At 38.1% G+C, this 10,463-nt stretch overlaps 1 non-coding gene across 1 annotated transcript; it reads left to right on the plus strand.

Annotated features, from left to right (window-relative positions):
- The first annotated feature begins 7,187 nt into the window (after positions 1–7,187).
- LOC141421905 (U1 spliceosomal RNA) lies at positions 7,188–7,348 on the plus strand. The gene has a single exon (XR_012446595.1). It is a non-coding gene; the product is annotated as a U1 spliceosomal RNA (small nuclear RNA).
- The last annotated feature ends 3,115 nt before the right edge of the window (positions 7,349–10,463 follow it).

Genomic DNA, 10,463 nt, shown 5'->3' on the forward strand with positions numbered 1-10,463 from the left:
TTACATGCAATGAGATTGAAGCAGTAATAAAGAGTCTCCTTACAAAGAAGAGCCCAGTACCTGATGGATTCATGGCTGAATTTTACCAAATATTTAAAGAACTAACACCAATACTCCTCAAACTTTTCCAGGAAATATAAAGGGAAGGAACAGTACCAAACTCATTCTATGAAGCCAGCATTACATTCATTCTGAAACCCAATAAAGATGTAACCACAAAAGAGAATTATAGACCAATATTTTTAATGAATATAGATGCAAAGAGTCTTAACAAAATACTGGCAAACAGAATTCAACAACACGTCAAAAAGATCATACACCATGACCAAGTCAGTTTCATTCCAGGGATGCAAGGATGGCTCAACATATGTAAATCCACAAATGTAATAGAGCACATAAACAGAAGCAAGGACAAAAACCACATGATCCTCTCAATAGACACAGAAAAAGCTGTTGACAAAATCCAACATCCCTTCATGATAGCTCTGAAGAAACTAGGAATAGAAGGAATGTTCCTCAGCATAGTAAAGGCAAGCCTAGTATGACAAACCTAGAGCCAACATCATACTAAACAGAGAGCAACTGAAACCAGTCCCATTAAAGTCAGGAACAAGACAGGGCTCTCTGCTTTCTCCACTCCAAGTCAATATAGTTTTGGAATTCTTAGCCAGAGCAATAAGACAAGAGCAAGAAATAAAAGGGATTCAAATAGGGGAGGAAGAAGTCAAACTAACCCTATTTGCAGATGACATGATCCTATACCTAAGAGACCCCAAAAACTCCACCAAAAAACTGCTAGAAATTGTAAACTCTTTCCACAAAGTAGCAGGATACAAAATTAACACAGAGAAATCAGTAGCTTTTCTATATTACTAACAATGCACAAACTGAGAAAGAAATCAAGAAACAATCCCATTTATAATAGCCTCAAAAACAATAAAGCATCTCAGAGTAAATTTAACAAAAGAAACCAAAGACCTTTTTAATGAAAACTACAAGCCACTGAAGAGAGAAATCAAAGAAGACATCAGAAGATGGAAAGATATTCATGCTCATGGATTGGTAGAATCAACGTTATAAAAATGCAATCTATATGTTCAACACAAATCCTTATCAAAACTCCAATGACATTCTGCACAGAAATAGGAAAAAACAATTGTGAAATACATATGGAAACACAAAAGACCTTGAATAGCCAAAGCAATTCTGAGCAAAAAGTCCAATGCTGGAGGCATCACAATACCTGACTTCAATCTATACTACAGAATCATAGCATTAAAAATAGCATGATATTGGCATAAAAACAGACAGAAAGATCAATTGATCACAATAGAAGATCCAGACAAAAACTCACGCATCTATAATCAACTAATCTTTGACAAAGGAGCCCAAGACACATGATGGAGAAAGGACAGCCTCTTCAACAAATGCTGCTGGAAAACTGGATATCCACAGGCAGAAGACTGAAATTAGATCCCTGTCTTTCACCCTGTACCAAAATCAACTCAAGTGGATCAAAGATCTTAATATAAGGCCTGAAACTTTGAAACAACTCAAAGAAGCAGTATATTTCATACTGGAACAGATACGTATAAGGAATGACTTCCTAAACAGAGCTCAAAAAGAGATCTAAGCATCCAAGAGAAACAGTGAACAAACAGGACTGCATCAAACTAAAGAGCTTCTGCACAGCAAAGCAAACAGTCACCAGACTCTAGAGACAGCCCAAAGAATGGGAGAAAATCTTTGCTAGCTACTCATCCCATAAGGGATTATCATCCAAAATCTACAGGGAACTCAAAAAACTCATCCCCTGAAGAATCAACACCCCAACGAAGAAACAGGCACATGAATTAAACAGGGAATTCTCAAAGGAAGAGGCACAAATGGCCAATAAATACATGAAGAAGTGTCCAACTTTCCTGGTTATAAAAGAGATGCAAATGAAAGCAACACTTAGATTTCATCTCACCCCAGTTAGAACGGCCATAATTGAGGGTAATAACAACAACAAATGGTGGTGAGGATGTGGTGAACAGGAACTGTTATTCACTGCTGGTGGGAATGCAAATTAATACAACCACTATGGAAAGCAGTATGGAGATACCTAAAAAACCCTAGAGATAGAACTGCCATATGATCCAGTTATACCACTCTTGGGCATCTATCCAAAAGAACATAAAGCAGGTACAGTAGAGACACCTGTACACCGATGTTCATCGCAGCACTATTCATAACAGCTAAGCTCTGGAAACAACCCAGAGGCCTTACAACTGATGAAATGGATCATTAAACTCATGAATGGATCATGAAATGTATATACACACAATGGAGTATTACTTAGCCACAAGGAATAATGACATGGGGTTTGAAGGTAAATGGATGCAATTGGAGGACATCACGTTAAGTGAAGTAAGCCAGGATCAGAAACACAAAAGCTGCATGTTTTCTCTTGTACATAGAAGATAGATCCAAAGATAAACGTATACACAAAACCAATCATGATCATATACAAACTCAGTTGTAGAACATGTTTGTAACAGTGGTACTACTTTATGGAACTTGGGGTAAGAGAGAAAGGAAAAGAGAATGATAGAGCTTCAGTAATATCGCATACCATAAGATGTGAAGGTAGAGGATATAAGGAGGTGTATTGAAAGCTGTTGAAAAGTGGGGGGTTGGAGGTAAAGCAGAAAGGAGAGTATTGGAAGGGATTGAACAGACCAAAGTAAAGCACACCCACAGTGGGCATGCATTGAGACACCCCTTTGAACATCAACTCAAATATTAATAATGAAAATCAGGACTGTAAAATAGGCACAGTGTGCATGGGGTGGGGGTACTAGTAGGAGGGGGGAGGGTGAAGGAAGGAGATTAAGGTGATGGTATATGGTTGATGGACTTCATATACCTACCTGAAACAGAACTAAATAAACCTCTTGCAATTGCTTTAAGTGGGGTGGGGAGGGGGCTGAGAGGGAGAGACAATGGGGGCAATGTAAATAATGTACCATATAAGATTAATCAGAATTGTCACTATGAATCCCTTCATATAATGATATATCTTAAAAATTTATAATTAAAAAAATTAATACAAGAAAAATAAATAATAAAAAGAGAAATCTCTCAAAAGTAGGCCAAGTACCTAAATGGCAATTTCTCCAAAGAAGACATTCAGATGACTATAAGCACAAGAAAACATTCTCAACCTCACTGATGGAAATGTGAATCAAATCCACAAGATTCCACCTCACACCCAGTAAGATGGCTGTCATCCACAAGACATAATAACAAGTACTGGTAAGGATGTAGGGAGACTGGAAGTATAAAATGGTGCAGGCCCTTTGGAAATTCCTCAGAAAACTAAACATAGAGTTATCACATAAACCCAAACTACTCCTACATACACAGATATACTCAAGAGAAACGAAAATGTGTTCACACAAATGTTCATAGCAGCATTATTTTAATAACCAAATATTTGAAACAACTCAGTATCTGACAACTTACTAATGAGTAAATTAAAAATAATATCCATACTTGTGATATTACTTAGCCATAAAAAGGAATCCAGAGTGACTTAAGTTATAACGTAAATGTACCTTGAAAACAGGCTGAGTGAATGAACCCAGTCGCAAAAGATCATTTATTGTATGATATTGTTCATAAGAAATGTACAGAATTGGCAGATCTATAAGATAGAAAGTCATTTGTGATTGCATAGGGTTGAGGTAGGTTTGGAAGGAACTAGGGAGTGGCTGCTCATGGGCACAAGATTTCTTCTTCAGGTAATGAAAATGTTCTAAAGGCTACCGCATTGCTGTCTGTACAATTCTATGAACATATCAAATGGCTTTGAGTCACACACCTGAAATGGGCAAAAGTATGTTCTGTGAATTTTATTCCAATAAAGTTGTTATTTTTAAAAAGCAAAACATCAAACTTCCTCATAGGATGAGGATAAAGAAAAGTGAGAATGGGAAAGGAGTTTCCAACTAGGTCATCATATTCCTATTCTGTTACCGGTAGGAAGAAAGCAGACCAGGTATCTTTGTGAACAATTTATCCAACTCTGCCGTATCTCTACTATGTTGTACTCTCCAACTGAGCCTTCATGCCCACGGAATATCCTTTGCAGGGTTGGGACACTGTGATGCTCTGGGAGCTGACATGACTATTTCCCAGCAGGCCTTGTTCCTGCTGCTGCAACTCACCTACTAGTGAGTTGCCCACACTTCTGAGACAAAATTCTTACTCAAAATGGAAAGGACATGTCCTAATCTAGAGTGATATCTCCCTAAACCCACATCTAACATCCTGCCCTACTTAATGTAGAGCTTGTCTAGCTCTTTGGAGTTTAATATTTCTTTGATAGAAAAATTTACTCGAAGTTTCTGAGGGTTTAAGTCAGATGTCCTATGAATGACACTCCCTGGGATCAAACTCTCCCTTTCTTGTCATCCCTCATCCCACACATTCAATGACCTTTGACTTACAATTAGTTCCTTAGTATCCATGGGGGTTAGGAGGGCCTCCAGCTTATTAAATATGTCAGGGGCCTTCACCATGACATCATTCCTAGGACCTGAGAAGTCTCATTCTAGGAAGAGAATTCCTTCTCTCCAGTGCTGGGACCCACTGTCATCCTTTAGTAGGTGCCAAATAAATGCTTGTTGATCTGTTATTTTCATCCTCCCATAGAACTGATGAAAATTCAATCTGAAAGGAAGCAAAACAATATAGGATGAGTAACTGCTCAGCTTTCCCTTCTGTCAGGTGAAGATGCTACCTTTGAAGTGTGTGAGCATCTCTAGACACATGTGAATCACTGGGAACACGGATGCAGCCTCTGAGCTTTGGGAAGTGGCAGGAGTGGACAGGTAAGCATTGCCTCCTCAAGCAGACTTCTCTGCAGCCCAGAGGAGGCTGCTCCCCAGCAAGCTCAGAGAGAGAAGCCAGGGAAGGACAAACTCATGACTCAAGACATCCTTTTCCCTACTTACTTTCTCTCTTTGCTTACTTGAGCAGAGTTGAAATGAAGTGTCCTTGCTGAGCAGGTTTTTCCAAAAATCTTAGCTAATGTGGTCAGTAATTGGGATACATTTGTTCGGGTTAAAACATGATTTCAAGAAGCAGCTGAGTTTGAACTACCCTAAGTGTGATATATGAAGGTCTTCATTGTTCTTTAGGAATCATAATTAGATTCCTTGGCAAAGGGGGAAAAACCAGAACAATTCATTGAACCACACTGTGGTATCAAGTTCACTGGCATTCCTTACAACAGCAGATCATGCCTGGGTGGGTTTTTCTTTTCTCTGCTTCCTGACTTCTTTATTTTACTAATGACCCCTATGCTCATTAGAAGCTGCTAGTACATTGCAATGGCATTTTTGGAGCATTAAAAGAGTATACATTTGTCTGGTATTTACTCTTTTATTCCTGAGGCAAATGCTCTAGCTTTTCCTTCATCTTGGCTCTCTTTCCAGCACACTCTGGTATTTTGGAAACAACACCAGTCAGGACTGGCTTCACAACTTGTGCAGTCTCACACTTCCCCACCTAAAAGGACCCCACACTTACAAGGGCCACACACTTGGTTTCATGTTCTTTTGTCCTAGTCTTGGGAATCTTAATACTTTTTGAATAAGGGAGTGCATATTTATTTTGCCATTGATCCTGCAAATTTCCTAGTGGGTTGAATATGATACTTGGCATTTCAGATCTCAACTTGGATTAGTTTTATGATTGTGGACAAGTTGAGTAACCTCTTTCAGCTTCATTTTCCTCACTTATTAAATATAGAAAGAACAATGTGTGCCTCACAGAATTATTGTAAGAATTAAATGAGATAGAAAACATGGCCAGTTTAGAGATCCCAACTACTTTGGTCCTATCCTAACTACATCTGCCATGGGAAACTTATCGTTACTAAGGAGTTGGCAGAAGAAGGTGTGCTGGAAGAAGCAGAGTTTTACAATATCACATCTCTTGTGTGGCTGGTTAAGGAAGGGATATGAGACAATGAGAACAGACCCTCACAAGGCCCCATGAAACATGTGTGCAGAGTCCTGCAGTGTCAAGAAGAGCACACACAGATGGCCTCCACCATGTCTGATGTCTGGAAATTTGAACACCTAATTAGTATTGGATCCTCCAATAACAATGGAAATGAAGATCAAGTAGAATTCCTCTGTGTCATCTCCAGAGAACTAAATAATTCAACCAATGGCATTGTTATAGAACCGAGTGAAAAGCAAAGATTCCTCACGAGAGAGGTTCTTGGACATAAACAGAGAATCTAAAATTCCAGAATCCTGAAGGCCAAGAGAGCTATCCAGCATAACAGCTCCATGATGTCTTCACCTGTACAGTAACCACATTACTGCAAAGCAAAGCTGAGCCTGGCCCCTGGTGAAGAAGCATCTGGTCAAAACCCACCCTCAGGATTCCAAACACAGATGAACCTCTGGCTGCAGATAAGCTTTTCCAAAACTTGTTTTTGTTTTCTTAGCCAGTGTTATGATAGACCTTTACAACAGCAGCTGGGCTAGATCACCAGTTGGAGCCTTTTGGGGATCACAAAACCATGAGAGGACAGGAATAATTAAACTGCAGGAGAAGACAAGACAAGGAATCAGAGAGTAGCATTGATTTGATGAACTATACTCAAATCCTTAAACAACAAAAACAACTAAATGGCAGGAATCACCACATACCTATCAATGTTAACTTTAAATGTCAATGTCCTCAACTCCCCCAGCAAAAGACACCATTTGGCAAACTGAATTAAAAAGGAAGATCTGTCATTCCGTTGTTTACAAGAAACCCAACTTATTGGCAGAAATAAAGACTGGCTTAGGGTGAAAGGCTGGAAGATTTACCAAGCTAATGGCCCCCAGAAACAGGCAGGAGTAGCAAAACTTAGACAAATAGACTTCAAACTTACATTGGTCAAATGAGACAAGGTCACTTCGTACTAATAAAAGGGGCAATACATCAAAAGCAAATAACAATTATCAACCTATATGCACCCAATGTTGGTGCATCCAACTTTATCAAACATACAATAAAGGACTTAAAAGCACATATAGACTCCAACACAGTGGTTGTGGGAGACTTTAACACTCCTCTATCTCCAATAGATAGGTCACCCAGACAAAAACATCAACAAAGAAATCCTAGACCTAATACTTACCTGGCAGGGGAGATACCATGATCACGAAGGTGGTTTTCCCAGGGTGAGGCTTATCCATTGCACTCTGGATGTGCTGACCCCTGTGATTTCCCCAAATGTGGGAAACTTGACTGCATAATTTGTGGTAGTGGGGACTGCATTTGCATTCACCCCTGAAAAAGAAAAAAAAAGAAATCCTAGACCTAAATGACACCATAGATTAAATGGACTAACTGATGTCTGCAAAATATTTCATTCACCAGCAGCACAATATACATTCTTCTCAGCAGCACATGGAACTTTCTCAACAATAGATCATATCTTAGGGTACAAAGCAAACCTCAACAAATATAAAAAAATTGAAATAACCCCCTGCATTCTATCTGATCTCAATGCATTAAAACTAGAACTCAACAACAAAAGCAGCAGCAGAAAATACTCAAACAATTGGAGGCTGAATAACACGTTGCTCAATGATCAGTGGGTCATAGAAGAAATAACAGAGGAAGTCAAAAAGTTCCTGGAACTTAATGAAAATGAAAACACAACCTATCAGAACCTATGGGACATAGGTTTTCCCTAAGAGGAAAGTTTATAGCCATGAGTGTATATATTAAAAACACAGAAAGATCTCAAACAAATGACCTAATGCTATATCTCAAACTCCTGGAAAAACAAGAACAAACAAATCAAAACAAACAGAAGGAGAGAAATAATAAAAATCAGGGCTAAAATTAATGAAATAGAGACCAAAAAAAAAAAAAAACACATAAAAAGAATCAATGAAACAAAAATTTTGTTCTTTGAAAAAATAAACAAGATTGACAAGCCCCTGGCAAATCTGAGTAAAATGAGGAGGGAAAAGACCCAAATTAGTAATATCAGAAACAAAAAAGGGGAGATAACAACAAACACTAAGGAAATCCAGGAATTATCAGGGACTACTTTGAGAACCTATATTCAAATAAATTGGGAAAGTCTTGAAGAAATGGACAAATTTCTAGATATTTATGACTAAGCAAAACTGAACCAAGAGGACATTAGCCACTTAAACAGATCTGTAACATATAATAAAACTGAAGCAGAAATAAAGAATCTCCCAAAAAAGAAAAGTCCAGGACCTGGTAGATTTTCTGCTGAATTCTTCCAGACTTTTAAAGAAGAAATAATACCAATACTCCTTAAACTTTTCCATGAAATAGAAAGGGAAAAAACACTACCTAACTCATTCTATGAAGCCAGTTTTACACTCATTCCAAAACTAGACAAGGACACATCCAATAAGGAGAACTACAGGCCAATCTCCTTAATGAACATTGATGCAAAAATCTTCAATAAAATAATGGCAAACCAAATCCAACAACATATCAGAAAGATCATTCACCATGACCAAGTCTACTTTATCCCAGGGATGCAGGGATGGTTCAACATACACAAATCATTAAATGTAAAACAGCAAATTAATAGAAACAAAGAAAAAAACCACATGATCATCTCAATAGATGCAGAAAAAGCCTCCGATAAGATTAAACAGCATTTCATGGTAAAAGCTCTAAGGAAACTAGGAATAGAAGGAATGCACATCAACATTATAAGGGCTATATATGGCAAACCTATAGCCAACATCATACTCAATAGAGAAAAACTGAAACAATTTCTCCTAAAGTCAGGAACAAGATAAGGGTACCCACTCTCCCCAGTCCTATTCAACATAGTCCTGGAATTCCTAGCCAGAGCAATAAGGCAAGAAGAAGAATTAAAAGGAATACAAATAGGTAAATAAATAGTCAAAGTATCCCTATTTGCAGACAACATAATCCTATGCCTCAAAGACCCAAAAAACTGTACCCAAAAACTTCTAGATACCATAAATAGCTTCAGCAAAGTATCAGGATACAAAATCAACTTACAAAAATCAGTAACCTTTCTATATAGCAACAATGAGAAGATTGAGAAAGAATATAGGAAAATAATTCCATTTCAATAGCCTCAAAAAATCAAATACCTAGAAATAAACTTAACAAAGGATGTGAATGACCTTTACAAGGAAAACTACAAACCATTGAAGAAAAAGATCAAAGAAGACTACAAAAGGTGAAAAGATCTACCATGCTCATGAATTGGCAGAATCAACATAGTAAAAATGGCTATACTACCAAAAGCAATCTACATGTTCAATGCAATTCCCAACAAAATCCCAATGATATTCATCACAGAGGTTGAAAAATCTACTCTAAAGTTCATTTGGAAACACAGAAGACCATGAATAGCCAAGGCAATACTCAGCACAAAAGAGCAACACAGGAGGTATCACAATACCCAACTTCAAACTATACTACAGATCCATAGCAATAAAAACAGCATGGGACTGGCACAAAAACTGATACGAAGACTAGTGGAACAGAATAGAGGACCCAGCTATGAATCCACACAGCTATGCCCACCTTATTTTTGACAAAGGCACCAAAAATATACGATGGAGAAAAGAGCCTCATCAACAAATGTGGCTGGGAAAAAGTGATTATATATCTGCAGAAAACTGAAACTAGATCCATGCCTGTCACCTTGTACAAGTACCAACTGAAAGTAGATTAAGGGCTTTAATGTCAGACCCAAAACCTTGAAGTTAGTACAGGAAAGAGCAGGGAATACAGTAGAAACAAGAGGTATAGGCAAGGACTTCCTCAATAGAACTCCAACAGCCCAGCAACTAAGAGAAAGGATGAATAAATGGGACTACATGAAATTTAAAAAGCTGCACAGCAAAAGAAATGGTCTGTAAATTGAAGAGACAACCCACAGAATGGGAGAAAATCTTTGCTAGTTATATATTAGACAAAGGACTGATAACCAGAATATACAGGGAGCTCAAAAAACTAAAACACCCCCAAAAATCAATGAACCGATAAAGAAATGGGAAACTGAACTATGAACTAAACATAACTTTTTTGAAGGAAGAACTCCAAATGGCCAAAAAACTCATGAAAAAAATGCTCATCATCCCTGGCCATAAAGGAAATGAAAATCAAAACCTCACTCCTATTAGAATTGCTACCATCAAGAATACCACCACCAACACATGTTGGTGAGGATGTGGGGAAAAAGGAACCCTCACACACTGGTGGTGGGAATATAAGCTAGTACAACCACTATGGAAAACTAAAAATAGATCTGCCATACAATTCAGCAATCCCACTCCTAGGGATACACCCGAAGGAATGTGACTCAGGTTACTACATAGGCACCTGCACACCCATGTTTATTGCAGCACTGTTTACAATAGCCAAGC

Source organism: Castor canadensis, chromosome 3 (genome assembly GCF_047511655.1).
Source record: "Castor canadensis chromosome 3, mCasCan1.hap1v2, whole genome shotgun sequence".
In the NCBI taxonomy this organism is placed as follows: domain Eukaryota; kingdom Metazoa; phylum Chordata; class Mammalia; order Rodentia; family Castoridae; genus Castor; species Castor canadensis.